General features: G+C 49.9%; 1 pseudogene; it reads left to right on the top strand.

The window, feature by feature from the left end:
- The window catches only part of LOC125128424 (serine/threonine-protein phosphatase 4 regulatory subunit 1-like), a 65,434-nt pseudogene that overhangs the window by 38,326 nt on the left and 8,953 nt on the right, over nt 1-18,155 (top strand).

The raw sequence follows: 18,155 nt of genomic DNA, 5'->3' as shown, positions 1-18,155 counted from the left end.
TGTGTGGCATGCAGATACATTGTGCCCTGCAAAAGCATCCGCTTTTAGGCTGGACATCCCCAGGCTGGCCCATCGAACCCACGGCCACCTGAGATATTGGGTCAGGAGAGACATTAGGATTGATCTATCTACCCATTTCCTCAGCTATTCTGTTGTACTAGGTATAGGGGTGGGTGTGTGTGGGTGTGTGTGGGTGTGTGTGTGTGTGTGTGTGTGTAGGCATGTATATATATATATAGAGAGAGAGAGAGAGTCGTTGACTTATTTCTTTATCAAGCTAATTCTTGTCACTCTCTGTTTTCATTCATCAATTAACATGGGTGAACTCTGCTGCACTGAGATGTTTGGCCAGAGGCGGATCTCCCTTTGCAGCTCTTGCCACAACCACCGCAGTGACCAGGAGAGCCTCTTAAGCCTGGCAGCCACGTGGGAACTCCCTTTGAGCTTGCTTGAGGAGACCAATCAGCCATGCTCTTTCACCCAAACTGGTTTCCATCAGGCCTCCATAGCCTGAAAAGGCAAGAAGACTATATCCTTCACCCTCTAGATCAAAAAAAGCCGAGAAATTCGCCCAGCTGCCCAAACCTATGCCACCATAGCCCTCCATTTATTCTTCAGCAGCACCTTCCTTCTCACCTACCTGAACCCCAAGGGGTCAGGGGCTAGAACATGGCAGCCTCACGTCACCACCCCGAGGCTGTGTGGGTCTCGGCGCCTGCCCCTAGAGGAACCCAAGGCATGCCGAACCCCAGGGAAGGCTTCAAGCATTCCAAACACCCTGCCACCCAACCAGGCTGCCAATCCACCTCCATGTCCAGAAGGGACACAGGTGCCCTCTGCCTGACATGTAGGCGTCTTGGAGGAGAGAGTCCCTGGTGCCCAGGAAACACCTTAAAAATCCTGTGGGTGCTTGCCGTGCCTTCCGAAAAAAGGCAACATCCACCCCAAGCCTGAGCGTGCAATTTTGGAGCCTTGCTGCTTGCTCTCAACCAGGAGAGACGGGAGCGGCACCTGGGGCCAGAGGGGACGCTGGCGCCCTCTTGTGGACATCTGCTTGAACAGCCGCTCTCAGATTTTGCCCCTCTCTCTGGCTCAGCAGTCCGCGGGGCTGCATTGTCTGGGGCCCCTATGCGGGTGAAGTCGCCTTCCCCCACTTTCCAGAAATACTAAGAAGTGCCCTTCCACATGGGCTCTTTCTCTCTCAAAGGCTTTCAGAGCCCAGAGGCCAGCCTAGGCCATGCCTCACTCTCATCTCACGACCCATCATGTCATGCCAGCCTGTTTCTGAGTCTATAGAGCCCCGCACGTTATCTATTTATGAAGCAAGGTTTGTAGGGATGGAACGAGTGGTTTTCTCTTAATTTTATCACTGAGTCTCCTTGCAGTGTACAGTCAAGTCTGGCCTCTTTTCTTTCCTTCTTTCTTTCTTTTTCTTCCCCCTGTTCTCTCCTTCCTGCTTTCTTTCTAAATGCATTGACCTCACCTCGAGAGTGTGTGTGTTATCCTGCCTTCGATATTGGCCAAGGCACAGGGTGTTCCAAACCCATCCCAGTGACAAAACCAGACCTTTTAACTAGGGGGCCAGAGGAGTTCCCCATGAGAGCTTTAATATGATCAGTCAATAGAGTGCCCTGCATATGCCCGACCTGGCTTTAGGTCAGGTCTTCACACCAGGTACATAGAAAAAAAAAAAAAAAAGGAGAGACTCCCATGGAAAGGAAAAGTGGAGTTTCATGAGACCACCTGGCAAAAAATGCACAGCGGGGAGTTCCCGTCGTGGCGCAGTGGTTAATGAATCCGACTAGGAACCATGAGGTTGTGGGTTCGATCCCTGCTCTTGCTCAGTGGGTTAATGATCCGGCGTTGCCGTGAGCTGTGGTGTGGGTCGCAGACGCGGCTCGAATCCCACGTGGCTGTGGCTGTGGTGTAGGCTGGCAGCTACAGCTCCGATTCGACCCCTAGCCTGGGAACCTCCATATGCCACGGGAGCGGCCCTAGAAATGGCAAAAAGACCAAAAAGAAAAAAAGAGGAAAAAAAGCACAGCGATTGATACCACTGCTCTCTAAATATCACCGTTTTGAAACTCGCATGCACAACACGCAGGCACCCTATGTGCACCTCAACACCCGGGTCCCGCTGGGAATCCCCAGTGCATCTCAAGCAAGGAAACAAAGAAAAAATATATATAAATACAGCAACACAAAGAAAAATATAGGAAGGAGACCTCAAGAGAACTTTCAACAAAATAGATATATAAAACGCAGAAAGCACCAGGAAAAGGATCATCGCTGATTGCTAGAGAATTCCCAATCGCAACGCGGTCGAGGGGCCTCCTCAGCCCTGTCCCTATGGCCATCCTTAGGACGCCTTCGGATGACAACCCCTGGGCAGGCTGTGGAAGAGATGGTGCCCTCCTGCAGGGTGGGCGTGTACGTCCCCTGGTTCAACCACGACCAACCACAGGATCCAGGGCATCAGAAACAGAATCCAAGAATGCCCATCGGACTCTGCACCCCCACTCTTGGCCACATATCCCGAAAATGGTCTCTTCCAAAAGACAAACGCCCCACTCTGATCAGGCACCCCTCTTCCCCAGAGCAAGACGGAGAAACACAGTCTACCTCCCTGGACGGATGACTGCGTTCGGAAGCAGAGGTCCGTAGACACCATGCAAGCGGACTCAGCCACCAAAGGGTGCCCACAAAGGGCCAGTGGCAGCCACAGGGTTGGAACGAAACCTTCTCCCACGAAATGAAAGGGGTCATGAGAGAGACACACATACCTTGGGAAGCCCTTCCCTCTCGACTCCGACCAGGGACACCCAGGCACCGTCCCCCAGGAAAGAAATGCTCGGATGGACGGCCATACCGACAGTGGTTGCCAGATGGGAGGGGAGGGAGTGGGCATGCCCGGGGCTGGGGAGGACAGAGACCCAACCCCTTGCCCCTGCAGCGGGTCGCAGAGACCTCCTGCTGGTCAGCACAAGGAACGCTATCGAGTCACTCTTCTTGGAACCAAAGGGGGGGTTCATGTGAGAAAAACAGGATGGACAGACAGGTAAGATGGGATCCCTTTGCTGTGAAAATGCAATGGATTCCCGTCTATCAGAGACCACGGAAAATACGTTGTGAGAAAAAAGAAACCCGGAAAACAAGCATCCCAGCGTTCAGCAGAGAAGGTGTCACGGTCAAGACTGCAGCCCCTCGGGAAAAGAGACAGGCTAAGGGACCCCGTGGATTCTGCCAAGATTTGCCAGCCTAGCCCCATCTGACCCGACCTAATGACCTGGTGTGGAGCACTTTATGAGTATGAAGACATGCTGATTTTTTAATTGATTTACTTACCGAATTATTACCCTGCACCCATGGGTGCCATGTGGATCCACTCTGCTCTGCAACCGCATCGCCTCCCAGGCTGCACATCCCCAGGCCGGCACTTCCAACCCACTCCCACCGGAGATCTTGGGTCGGGAGAGACTTTGCGACGGATTTATCTATCCTTTTCCTTGGCTATTCTTTCATACTATGTATGCATGTGTGTCTGTGTGTGTGTGTCTCTGTGTGTGTGTGCATGCATGTATAAAGAGATATATTTATATGTGTATATATATATATGTATAGAGAGAGAATGAGAGAGAGAGATTGCTTCATTTCTTTATCCATTCAGCTCATTCATCTCAATTCCTCTTATTACTTGTCCATGGATGTGGGTGCCCCCTGCCCCACGGAGATGTGGTCTGGCCAGGGGTGGATCGCCCAACGCAGCTCTTGCCCCAGCCCCGGCAGTGATCAGAAGATTCTTAAGCCTGGCAGCCACCTGGGAACTCCCTGAGAGCTTGCCTGATGAGACCAATCAAGCGTCCTTAACGCCTCAGACCTGGTTTGGGTCAGGCCTCCATAGCCTGGCGCCCCGCTGACAAGGGAGGCCCCTCTCCCAGGGCACGAAGACATCTCCCTCCGCCTCTTGAGCGCACAAAGCACAGGGATTGGCGCAGCTGCCCACCCTCAGGCCACCCAAGCCCCCCACCGCTTGCTCAGCGCCACTCTCCTTCTCACCTACCTGAACCCCTGACGGGGAGGGGCTTGACCAGGGACAGCTCACGGTCCAATCCCGAGGCTGTGTGTGTCTGGGCACCTGCCTCGAGAGGACCCCAAGGCACGCCGGAGCCCAGGGAGTGCTTCAGGCCTTCGAACCCCACTGCCGCCCCCAACCAGGCTGCCCATCCACGTCCACATCCAGAAGGGACACACCTGTGCCCTCTGCCCGACTGAGGCATCTTGCAGGAGAGTCCCTGGTGCCCAGGACACACCCGGAACTGCTCAGGTGCTTGCTGCGGGTTCCGCTCAAGACACCATCAGCCCCAACGCGGAGCCTTGGAGCGCCCACCTGTTATAGGCTCCGAGCGGCACCGGGGCCGGAAGGGACTCTGGCGCCCTCGTGTGGACACCGGCTCGAACAGCCCCTCTCAGGGTTTCCTGCTCTCTCTGGCTCAGCCGTCCCCGGGGCTGCACTGCCTGGGCCCATACGCGGGTGAGGTCTCCGTCCCCCGCTTTCCTGAAAGACCAAGACGTGCCCGTCCCTGTGGGCTCTATCTCTCTCCAAGGCTTTCAGAGCCCAGAGGCCAACCTATGCCATGCCTCGCTGTGGAAACCCTCCTCTCCCGACCCATCAGGTCATGCCAGCCTTCTTCCATGTTTGCATGGACATGCACTTGTGTATTTATGATGACAGGTGTGTAGGGATCGAACGATGGATGGTTTCTTAATTTTCCCCGTGATTCCTTCCTTCGAACAGGAAAGTCTGGCCTCGTTTCTTTCCTTCTTTTTTTTTTTTTTGTTTGGGTTCCCTCTGACCTCTCTCTTTCAAAATGTATTGACCCACCTGGGGCGTGCGTGAACGGTCTCCACATCGAGGATTGCCAAGGGACAGTGTTTACCAAAATCAAAACAGCAACAAAACCAAACCAGGGAGTTCCCGTCGTGGCGCAGTGGTTAACGAATCCGACTAGGAACCATGAGGTTGCGGGTTCGGTCCCTGCCCTTGCTCAGTGGGTTAACGATCCGGCGTTGCCGTGAGCTGTGGTGTAGGTTGCAGATGCGGCTCGGATCCCGCGTTAATGTGGCTCTGGCATAGGCTGGTGGCCACAGCTCTGATTCGACCCCTAGCCTGGGAACCTCCATATGCCACGGGAGCGGCCCAAAGAAATAGCAAAAAGACAAAAAAAAAAAAAAAAAACCATTCACCCAGGGGGCCACATGGGGTCTCCGTGAGTGCTTTCTTTTAATCAGTCAATACAGAGGGCATCAATACAGCGGCCTGAATATGCCCGACTCGGTTTATGTCACGTGTTCACCCCAGGTGCTTAGACAGAAAAGAAGAGGCTTCCATGGAAAGAAAAAGATGGGGTTTCATGAGCCCTCTTGAGAGGCAATGCCCAGCGTTTGGCACCGCTGTTCTCCCAAATATCACTGTTTTGGCACCTCCCATGCACAAGCCACAGGAGCTTCACGTGCATCCCAAAACCCAGGTCCTGCTGAGCTTCCATAATTAACAGCTCAACCACCGAAACCAAGCCAAAGCAACACAAAACCAACAACCCAACTGAAAAATGGGCAAGAGACCTGCATAGACCTTTCCCGAAACCAGACAGAGGGCATCAAGCCCCGGAACAATGACCACCACTCCTTCACAGAGAATCACACATCACAACCAGGCCAAGGGTCCTCCTCGGCCCCCTCCCCTTGGCCACCCTTAGGACGTCTTCACATGACAAACCCTGGACAGGGTGTGGACAAGAAGGTGCCCTCCTACAGGTTGGGTGTGTAGGGTCATTTGGACAATCACTATAGGCCACAGGATCCAGGGCATCCGAAGAAGAGCCCTAGATGATCATAGGACCCAGCACGCCCATGCTTGGGCACACATCCCAAAAATGTTCTCCTCCAAAAGGTAAATGCCCCGCTGTGTTCATGCAGCACCCTTCACCACGGCACGACATGGAAACCCATTCTACGTCCACGGACAGATGATTGGATTCGGAGAAGGATGTCCACATACACGATAGAAGCAGACTCAGCCACAGAAATACGCAAGAAAGATGCCTTTGGCAGCCACATTGTTGGAAAGAAACACTCTAGTACTCAACAAAGTAGGTCTGAGAGAGACACACACACACCATGGGAAATGCCTTCCCCTCTGGTATCTTACAAATGACACCAATGCCCCTTCCTACAAGAAAGAAACTCATGGACTGCAATACAGAATTTTGGTTGCCAGATGGGAGGGGGAGGGTGTAGAAAGGCCTTGGATGGGGAGGGCACTGGATCCAAGTGCTTGCCCTTGGAGCGGGTCAGCATAGACCTCCTGCTGTTTAGCAGAGGGAACGACACCAGGCACTCTTTGGGGACCCCAGTGGAGGGTCATGTGAGAACAATATGGATATGCATGCGCAATGGGATGACTTTGTGGTTAAAAGTGAAATGGAGCCCCATATATCAGCGACAATCAAAAAGAAGTAATGATAAAAAAAAAAAACACAAATGCGACAAAATCAGCGGCTCAGCAATCACGAGAGTAGGTGCCAGGGTCAAGACCTCTGCCCCTGGGGAAAGGAGACAGGCACAAGGACTCTGGATCCTATCCAGATTTCCTAGCCTGGGGCCTCAGACCAGCCCTAATTACCTGGTGTGGATGAATGCATGACAATGGAAACTTTTTTATGTGTGATTTATTTACTCACCTCATTTCCTGCACATGCGTGTCAGGCAGATACACTCTGCCCTGGAAATGCACCCACTGCAAAGCTGGACATCCACCCGCTTGCCCTTCAAACCCTCTGCCACCCAGATATTGGGTCAGGAGAGCCTTTAGGATTGCTTTATCTATCCCTTTCCTTAGCTACTCTGGAGGAGAGAGAGAGAGAGTGTGTGTGTGTGCGTTTATATGTCTATATTTATGTAAGATATATATATAAACAGTGAGAGAGAGAGAGTGAGAGTTGTTGACTTAATCCTTTATCAATTAAGCTCATTCTTTTCTTTTTCCTTTTCCTTTTCTTTTTTTCTTTTTGGCTTTTTGCCTTTTCAAGGGCCAATCCCGAGGCATATGGAGGTACCCAGGCTAGGGGTCGAATCAGAGCTGTAGTCACCGGCCTACACCAGAGCCACAGCAATGTGGGATCCAAGCCACATCTGTGACCTACACCACAGCTCACGGCCATGCCGGATAATTAACCCACTGAGCAAGGCCAGGGCTCGAACCTGCAACCTCATGGTTCCTAGTCGGATTCGTTAACCACTGAGCCATGATGGGAATGCCCAAGCTCATTCTTTTCAACCTCTGTTTTTATCAATCAATACAGTGGGGGGGGGGGGTGCCACATGGAGATGTGTCTGGCCAGAGTTTGATCTCCCAATGCAGCTCTTGCCACAGCCACAGCAGTGACAAGGAGAGACTCCTAAGCCTGGCAGCCATGTGGGAACTCCCTGAGAGCTTGCTTGATGAGACCAATCAACCCAGCTTACTTCATCAGAAGTGGTTTCTGTCAGGCCTCCATAACCTGCTTCCACCCTAAAATGCAAGGCTCATCTCAAAAGAGGGACGTTCCACTAGGTCTCTTGAGCGAAAAAAAGCACAGGGATTAACATAGCTGCACACTGTAATGCCACCCAAATCCCCCATTCATTCATCGGCACCTGCCTGGATCTCCAAAGACCTATACACCAGAAAGTGAGGGGCTTGAAAATGGCCAGCTCATGATACAACAATGATGTGGTGTGTGCCTCAGCTCCTGCCTCTGGAGGAACCCAAGGCATTCTGAAACCCAGGGGATCCCTCGAGAATTCTAAAGACTGCCACCCAACCAGGCTGCCAGTCTAAATCAAATGCTGAAGGGACATCTCTGTCCTCTCCCTGATATGAGGCGCCTAGGGGCAGAGTCCCAGGTGCCCAGAAAACAACCTCAAACCACTGGGTGCTTGCTGTTTGGTCCGCCCAACACACCATTGACACCAACCCTGAGTATGCACCTGCAGCCTTGCAGCTGCACCTGGGTCCAGAAGGTCCTCTGGCACCGTCTTGTGGATATCTGCTCCAACAGCAACTGTCGGGTTGTCCTCCTGTCTCTGGGTCAGCAGCACCGTGGCTGCATAGTCTGGGGGGTAACATGATGGTTCGATTTCCTTCCTCCACTTTCTTGAACTACCAAGACGTGCCCTTCCAAGCGGGCTATTTCTCTCTCAAAGGCTTTCAGAGCCCTGAAGCCAATGTACCCCATGCCACAGCGTTCAAATCACCAGCTCCCAACCCATCATGTCATGAAAGCATTCTTCAGTTTTATATATTCCTGCACTTATGCATTTGTGAAAATAGGTGTGTATATATGCGACTACTGATTTTTTCTTAATTTTCCGTTATACTTTCATACCAAAAATTCTTGCTACGTCTCTTTCTTTTTTCTCTTTCAATCTTTTTTTTTTCTTTTGCCATTTCTTGGGCCGCTCCCACGGCATATGGAGGGTCCCAGGCTAGGGGTCGAATCGGAGCTGTAGCCGCCAGCCTACGCCAGAGCCACAGCCACGTGGAATCCGAGCCGCGTCTGCAACCTACACCACAGCTCAGGGCAACGCCAGATCCTTAACCCACTGAGCGAGGTCAGGGACCGAACCCGCAACCTCATGGTTCCTAGTCGGATTCCTTAACCACTGCGCCACGACGGGAACTCCTCTTTCTTACTTTATTGACTGCACACTGCACCTGAAGTGTGAGTTGTCTGTCCATCTTAGGTTTTCAATCCACAGAGGTTCCCAAACCCGTCACAGTGACACAGACATATCTTTTACCAGAGAGAAAGGAGGGGTCTCCGTGGGAGCTTTCTTTATATCAATCAACCATCCTTAATTCACCTGACCTGGCTTTAGATCAGATCATCATTCCAGGTGCATAGAGAGAACAAAAAGCTCACTTGGAAAGAAAATGATGACGTTTGAGGAGGCCTCTTTAGAGAAAAACACAGGGATTAGTGCAGCTGCTCACCAACATACCACCATTTTACCACCTTGCATGCACAACCCTCAGGCACTTTATCCGGATCCCAAGGACAGGTCAGGCTTGTGTCTCAATACTACCAGCTTAACACCTGATACCACCAACAGCAAAACAAAACCAACAACCAAACTGAAAAATGGGCAAAAGTCCTGAAGAGACATTTCCCTAAGCCAGATGTACAGAGGGCAGGAAGTGCCAGAGAAATAGATCACCGTCCCTCATTAGGGGAGAAATGTGAATCAAAACCACTCTGAAGTACCACCACACACTTGTCTGAATGGCAATTATTACTAAGTTGACAAAAAATCCTGGAGAGGGAGTTCCCGTCGTGGCACAGTGGTTAACGAATCCGACGAGGAACCATGGGGTTGCAGGTTTGGTCCCTGCCCTTGCTCAGTGGGTTAACGATCCGGCGTTGCCGTGAGCTGTGGTGTAGGTTGCAGACGCGGCTCGGATCCCGCGTGGCTGTGGCTCTGGCGTAGGCTGGTGGCTACGGCTCCGATTCGACCCCTAGCCTGGGAACCTCCATATGTCGTGGGAGCAGCCCAAGAAATGGCAAAACGACAAAAAAAAATTCTGGAGAGGGTGTAGAGACATGGGTACCCTCCTACACTGTGGGTGTCTGTGTACATTGGTACAAGCACTCTAGACAGCAGGGTCGAGGTAAGCTCCCAAAATAAAGATTCACAGTATTACCCAGCAATCTCTCTTTGGGGCATATATCCTGACATTTGCTTTTTAAAATCTTAAAGGCCGAAGTTCCTGTCGTGGCTCCGTGGTTAACAAATCCGACGAGGGACCGTGAGGTTGTGGGTTCGGTCCCTGGCCTCACTCAGTGGGTCAAGGATCTGGTGTTGCCATGAGCTGTGGTGTAGGTCGCAGGCTCTGCTCAGATCTGATGTCGCTGTGGCGGTGGTGTAGGCTGGCGCCACAGCTCCCTTGGACCCCTAGCCTGGGAACCTCCATGTGCCACAGATGAGGCCCTAGAAAAGACAAAAAATGTATAAATAAAATAAAATAAAATGTTAAATGCCCTGCTATGTTCATTTCAGCACTCTTCACAAGAGCCAAGACAGGGAAATGAAATGTCCATCAAAAATGAATGGATTGGGTAGACGTTATACATGCAAAATGGAACACGACTCAGCCATCAAGTAAGAACCAAAAAATGCCATTCACAGCTGCATGGATGGAATTAGCATCACCCATACTAAGTGAAATAAGTTAGACAGAGAAAGGCAAATACTTCTATCTAACAAATGGCCCAAATGAAGCCTTCTGCAGAGAAGAAACTCAAGGACTGGAAAACAGGATTTTGGTCACCAGACTGGCTGCGTGGGATGCCCGTGATTTGGCAGGTAAGAAACGCAAATTCTAGCGCTTGTGGTGGGTAAGAAATAAGATCCTGCTGTGAGGCACAGGTAACGGTTATCTAGTCACTTATTTAAAGCAAGGTGGAGGGTAACGTGAGAAAAAGACTCTGTATATAGATGTCAGCTTCACTTTGCTGTCAAAGAGCAATTGAGCACTATAAATCAGCTAAAATTGAAATAAAAAATGATTTAAAAAATCCAAAATTGCTGGCTGAGCATACGCCAGAGAAGGTGTCTGGGTCCAGACTCCTGCCTATCAAGAAAAAAACAAGCAAGGAGTTCCCGTTGTGGCTCAGTGGTTAATGAATCTGACTGGGAACCATGAGGTTGCCGGTTCGATCCCTGGCCTTGCTCAGTCGGTTAAGGATCCGATGTTGCCGTGAGCTGCGGTGTAGGCCGCAGATGCGGCTCGGATCCTGCGTTGCTGTGGCTCTGGTGTAGGCCCGCGGCTACAGCTCCAATTTGACCTCTAGTCTGGGAACCTCCATATGCCCCGAGAGCAGCCCAAGATAATGGCAAAAAGACCAAAAAAAAAAAAAAAACAAGCAAACTTACTCCTTTGACCTTGTCAAGACTTCTCAGAAATATAACTTAAGAGCAAAAGTCATTACCTAGTGTGTATGAATTTCTATATTAACATATATATTTTTTTTTTTGCTTACCTATTTTTCTGCAATTTTTGCGGCCTGCAGATACTGTCAGGCCAGGAATTGAATCCACACCATGACTGTATAACCCCAGGCTCATATGTAAAACCCTCTGCCACCAGAGGAATAGTGTCAGGAGATCCTTTATCATTGCCGTATCCATCAATTACCTTAGCTGCTCTGTAGGAATGTATATACCTACTAATTGACTTCATCAATTGAGCTGTGTTCATTCCAGCACTATTCAAAATAGCAAGACATGGAATCAAACTCAGTGGCCATTGACAGATCAATGGATCAGGAAGATGTTTTACATATAAACAATGGAATACTACGCAGCCATAAAAAAGAACGAAAATGTCATTCAGAGCCCAATAGATATAATGAGAAACTCCCATACTAAGTGAAATTTGTCCAAAAGAGAGAGAGAAATACCAAAGGATACACCCTCTATCTTTAATGTAACAAATGGCACAAGTGGAGCTTTCTACAGAGAAGAAAATCATTGACTGGAAATCTGACTTGTGGTTGCCCGATTTTGGGGGGGGGGTGGTGTCAGAAGGTCAAATATCCAATCTTCTGTACTTGGGAGTGTGTCATCAATGAGATCCTGCTGTTTAGCACAGGGAACTATATAGTCACATTTTTGGGAACAAGGTGGAGTAGAATGAAAGAAAAAAATCATGTATATACATGTAGGACTGGATCACTTTACTATTTAAGAGAAATTAAGCACTATATATCAGCTAGAATGGGAATAAAAAATGATTTTAAAAAATAACCAAAATTACTGGCTCAGTGTTCACCAGAGAAGGTGTCTAGGTCCAGACTCCTGCTTCTCTAGAACAAATCGGGAGACCTGACTTGGCTGAGCCTCTCAAGCTTTCTTAGCGATGTTACTTGTGACCAGAAGTCATCGCCTAGTTCGTATGAGTTTATTTCCACATCGACATTTTCATTTATTTACTTACCTATTTTCCACACCTATTTTTGGCGTGAAGACACTGTCAGGCCAGCAAATGAATCCACGCCACTGCTGTACAACCCTAGGCTCGTCCTTAAAACCCTCCGCCAACAGAGGAAAAGCATCATGAGATCCTTTATTATTGCCGTATCTATCGATTCACTTAACTACTCTGTAGGAATATGTGTGTGTATACGTGTGTGTGAGTGTGTGTGTTTACTGACTTCTTTATCAACTGAGCCCATTCTTTTGAATATCTATTATTATTTATTTATTTGGGTGCAACCTGTGACATTCGGATGTTGTCTGGCCAGGGTTTGAGCTCCCATCACAGGTCCTACTACAGCCACAGCAGGGACAGAAAGAGGCCCTCAAGTCCACTGGTCACTGTGCTGTGCTGAGGCCCCGGTCGCTGGGTGGTGGCGGAGGGGCGGCCGCTGCAAGACGGCAGACCTGTTGCTCCTCCAGGAGGACCTTCAGGTGCACGCAGATGGATACCTGGACTTTGTCTCCCAAGATGAAATATTGATGCCACTGGGGTGATTAGACAATTATGCTCCAACTGAGAATGTACACAACAGACAAAGGGTGGCCCGGGGTCTGCTGGGTACCCTGAAGGAACTCCGCAATGATGAGAGAGATTGTGTGGCTGTTTTGGAAAGAATCAGTACATGAGCTGATGACTCAGAGCCCAATGTGCGAGCAGAGATGAGGAAGCAGATGCCGCATACTGCCCTGTGTTGTCAAGAAAACCGACCTTTCATCTCGTACGCGTTTTCCAAAGCCTGGCTGCCCCTGGTGGTGCGGTATCTGGCCGATCAGAATGATGAGGTAAGAAAAATGAGTCAGGTAGACTTCCCGCTCTGCTGGAGCAGGAGTTAATCAAGCAGTTCAACGTGGAGACCAAGGTGGGGCCCCGTCCTCACTGAACTGACCGCCCCAGACAGCAACAGTGATGGGAAGACGGAAGCTGGGGCCTGCATGTGCCAAATGGCTCCCACGGCCGGAAAGGGCATCACAGAAGGTCTTGTCTTGCCCCAGTTTTGTGAGATGTGCTTTGCCAGCAGGATGGTCCACGTTCGAAAGGTCTTTGCTTCCAACTTTGGAGATATTTGCAGTGTAGTTGGCAGCATGCTCCTGAGGACATGCTTCTGCCCAGGTTTTTCCAGCTTTGCTCTGCCAGTGTGCAGGGCATCTGCAAGGCTGGTGCTGGGTGCTTCCTGATGGTTCCCTGTGCGACATGTCCAGAAATTCGACAGACTAAACTGTCAGCCCTACTTATTAATTCGATCCGTGAGCCTTCACGTTGGGTCTGCCAAGCAGCTTTTCAGTCTCTGGGACCTTTCACGTCTACTGTTGCTAATCCATCTAGCTCCGGCCAGTATTTTAAAGAAGAAAGCAAAAGTTCTGAAGATCCATCAGGAGAAGACAAAAATAGAATCAGAGATCAAGAGACCCTGGAGGATGTTGAGCTCAGGCCAGAGGAAGCTCCTGCAGTGCTGGCTGTTAACAGCACCAGCGTGGCCCTGGAGGGCATGATGACAGGAGGGGCCATGCTGTGTGCTAGGCAGCCCCCCGGGGAAATGGGTGCCCCACTCTATGCCTTATCCTCAGAAGCCCATCCAGAGGCTGCCAGCAACAAGGGAAGGGCAGCCTGGGAACTGCAGGTCCTCGTCGTGGTCAGAGGGGGGACCCAACACATAGGATCTGCCCCTCCTGGACCAGTACTTTGTCAACTCCTTCCAATTCTGGAGGACTCCGATCCCCGACATCCCTCTGGACATGGAGCTGGAGCAGGGCACCAGGAGCACGCCCAGCCCCGAGGCAGCCGAAGAGATGCCCGAAGTCCCTGCCCCCGGTTCCACCACCATCACCTTGGCTGTCAGGAAGGAGCTTGAGGAGCTCATAGAAAACCCTGAGGCGGACAGCAACGACCCTGACCCGAAGGCACAGGTGGATGCGCGGGCCACTGCCCTGCCTGCTTCCAGCCCGGATGCCCCTGATGAGGCCTGAGAGGCCACCAGAAGAGCCCTCAGGAGGAACCGGCTGTGGACAGGGCCACGACACCCCCAGGCCACTCATCAGGGAGGCTGTGGAGAGCCTGGGCTCCTCCCTGTGCTGCATTCGTGACGATTCAGACTTGAGCACGAGCAGCCACTCTTGCTCTGATGAGGAAAGTTGGTCTAAAGCGCAGGACGCAGTGCCCCAGGCCCTGCTGGGTCAGTATTTGTCAGTGACCAACCCTCCCAGGTGCAGACGGTGGACACGGAGATTGCCACGCGCTGCGCCTGTGGCCTCCCAGCTGTGGCACTGACGCTGGGCCAGCAGAGCTGGCACTGCCTCAGGGAGACCTACGGGGCCTTGGCCGCCGATCTGCAGAGCCATGTTTGGAGAACACAGGCCTTCTCTATCCACGAGCTCACTGCCATCCTTGGACCTCAGTTGACAGCTGCAGACCTGGCTCCAGTATTTAATGGATTTTTTTTTTGTCTTTTTTTGTTATTTCTTTGGGCCGCTCCCACAGCATATGGAGGTTCCCAGGCTAGGGGTCGAATCGGAGCTGTAGCCACTGGCCTATGCCAGAGCCACAGCAACGCGGGATCTGAGCCGAGTCTGCAACCTACACCACAGCTCACGGCAACGCCGGATCATTAACCCACTGAGCAAGGGCAGGGACCAAACCTGCAACCTCATGGTTCCTAGTCGGATTCATTAACCACTGCGCCATAATGGGAACTCCTATTTAATGGATTTTTCAAAGACCTTGATGAGGTGAGGATAGGCGTCCTTAAACACTTGCATGGTTTTCTGAAGCTTCTTCCTATTGACAAAGGAAGACAATATCAGTATCAGGAGTTTGGGGTGACATATAACCGTCAAAATTGGTGGTTTTGAGCTGAGCTGGCTGAACGGCTGGTTTACTCCTAGAACTGTACAGCCCCAGAGGTGTCTATGACTGCTTGTGCTCCGCTGTCCTGAGCCTGTGTGCAGATACAGCGTCTTGCATCAGCTGGATTTCCTGCAAGCTGGTCAGCAAGGTAGTGCACAAGCATCACCATGCCATGCTGCCCCTGCTCAGAGTGGGCCCCGTCGTGAGCTGGTGGAGAGCTTCAGCCGCTGCCCACGCTGGTCAGGGCGCCAGGCCCTGGTCTTCATCTGCCAGGCTGTCACTGAAGATGACTGCCTTGCCAGAGACCAGTGTGCTCTGCCTCTGATGCGGCACCCGCTCACCTTGGCCAATGGCAAGATGCCAAATGGATGCGTGCTGCTTGCAAAAACCTTAAGACAGACTCTACTAGAAAAAGAGTATTTTCTCACTTCTATTCCATGGGAGGCTACGGAATAGACCATCGCAGCTCTTCAGATGGCTCATGACAGAGACATTAAGTATTTGCTGAGTCTCCATGTCCTGATTCTTTTTCATGCTGGTCATGACCCAAAGGTAATTTATGCTTACGTGTAAATTACGTATGGCAGGCGTTTTTCACTTAATCATGATTGGCTCGGAAATGCAACTTCATCTCCCATGATGTACATACCAGGGACCCCCTCTGGGTAGGGCCGCAGTATTTAATAAAGCTGTTCAGCCGCTGTGCACAAGTTCTCCCGTCCAAAGAAAATGTATTATGAAGATTCAAAAAAAAAAAAAATGACCATCTCAACAACCAATACAACCCAACAGCAAACCAAAACCAACAACCCAATTGAAAACTGGGCAAAAGACCTGAATAGACATTTTCCTAAACCAGATATGCAGAGAGCAGCGATCGCCAGGATAAAACAATCAACATCACTTACAAGGAGAGAAATGCAGGAGTTCCCATCGTGGCGCAGTGGTTAATGAATCCGACTAGGAACCATGAGGTTTCGGGTTTGGTCCCTGCCCTTGCTCAGTGGGTTAAGGATCCGGCGTTGCCGTGAGCTGTAGGTTGCAGACGCGGCTCGGATCCCGCATGGCTGTGGCTCTGGCATATGCCGGTGGCTACAGCTCCGATTCGACCCCTAGCCTGGGAACCTCCATATGCCGCAGAAGCGGCCCAAAGAAATAGCAAAAAGACCAAAAAAAAAAAAAAAAAAACAAGGAGAGAAATGCAAATCCACACCAATCTGAGGTACCAACCCACACCTGTCCACATGGCCATCCTCAGTAAGTCTGCAAATAAATCCTGGAGAGCGTGTGGAGAAGCAGGTGCAGTCTTACAGTGGGGGTGGCTATGTAGATGGGTACAGTGACAATGGACAACAGAATCCAGCTAATTCTGATAAATAAATATACAACCAGCGTATGACCTAGCGGTCCCATTCTTGAACATTTATCCTGAAAAAGTTCTTTTAAAAAATTTAAATGCCCCGTTACGTTCATGCAGCACTATTCACAATAGCAAGACATGGAAACAAAATCAATATCCTTCAACAGACGAATGGGTTAGGAATATGTTGTAGATACACGTATTTCAATACTACTCAGCCATCAAAAAGAACCAAAAAAGCAACCTGCAGCCAAATTTATGGAACTAGAATCTCTCATACTAAGTGAAGTACGTCTGAAAAAGACAGACAAATACCCTAGGATACCCCTTCTATCTGCTATGAAAGGAAAGGCACAAAAGAACCCTCTAGAGAAAAGAGACTCATGGACCGGAAAACAGATTTGTGTTGTTGCCAGGTTGGAGAGGGAGGTTTTAGGAAAAACTGGCATTTGGTAGGTAATAGATGCAAAGTCTTGCACTTTTTGTGGGTAAGCAACGCGCTCACGCTGTATGGCACTGGGAAATATTTCTAGTCACTTTTTCTGAAACGAGATGGAGGATAATGTGAGAAAAAGCATATATATATATACACATGTAAGAATGGATCATTTTACTGTTAAAAAGTAATAGACAGGGCACTATAAATCAGCTTTAATTGAAGTAAAAAATGATTTAAAAAATTACCAGCTCAGCATTCACCTGAGAAGGTGCCTGGGTCCAGACACCTGCCTCTCAAGAAAAAAAAAAAAAAAAGGCAGTCTGACTCCACTGAACCTGTCAAGATTTCTTAGCAATGTGACATTCAACCAGCACTAATTATCTCTGGGGCATGAATATTTTTATATATTAACATCTTTATTTCCTTACTTATTTATTTCTCTGGACCTGTTTATGGCATGTAGATACTATGGGGCCAGTAATTGAATCCATGCCACTGCTGTTACTACCCCAGGCTTGTACATAAAACACTACCACAAGGGTAGTGTCAGGAGATCCTTTATTATTCCTTTATATAACAATTCACTTAGCTACCCTGTAAGAATGTATATATGTATTCATTAACTTCTTGATCAATTGATTTCATTCTTTTAAATATCTATTCTTCTTTGGTTTTTGTCTTTGTTTTTGCTTTTTAGGGCTGCATCTGCAGCATATGCAGGTTCTCAGGCTAGGGGTCAAATAGGAGCTACAGATGCCAGCCTAAGCCACAGCCACAGCATCGCAAGATCCGAGCCACATCTGTGACCTACACCACAGCTCATGGCAACACCGGATCCTTAACCCACTGACCGAGGCCAGGGATTGAACCCGCAACCTCATGGTTCCTAGTCAGATTTGTTTCTGCTGCACCATGGTAGGAATTCCTAAATATCTATTCTTATTTATGCATTTATTTGGGTGCTAACTGTGACACTGGGTTGTGGTCTGGCCAGGCGTTAGTCTCCCTGTGCAGCTCTTACCACAGCCACTGCATTGACAGAGACAGGCTCTTAAGCTAGGCAACAACAGGGAACTCCCTGAGAGCTTTCTTGATGGTATCAATCAGCACTCCTTAATTCATCAGACCTGGTTTGGTTCAGACATCAGTACCCTGGTGCCATACTGAAAAGAGAGGCTCACCTGGAAAGGCAAGAAGGAAATGTTGCTAGGTCTCTTCAGAAAAAAAAAAAAATCACAGAGATTAGCACAGCTGCCCAGCAAAATACCACCAAAGTCCGAATCCGTTATCAGCACCAGCCTCTCTCCAAATATCTAAACCCCCAACACTCAAGGGCTTGAAATTTGCCACGTCACAATTCAACACAGATGCTGTGTGGGTCTCGGCTCCTGCCTCTGGAGGAACCCAAGGCATTCCAAAACCCAGGGGATCCCTCC

This window comes from Phacochoerus africanus, chromosome 5 (assembly GCF_016906955.1).
Source record: "Phacochoerus africanus isolate WHEZ1 chromosome 5, ROS_Pafr_v1, whole genome shotgun sequence".
NCBI lineage: Eukaryota > Metazoa > Chordata > Mammalia > Artiodactyla > Suidae > Phacochoerus > Phacochoerus africanus.
The sequence above is the reverse complement of the archived record's forward strand: the minus strand, read 5'-3'. Positions and strand labels throughout refer to the sequence as shown.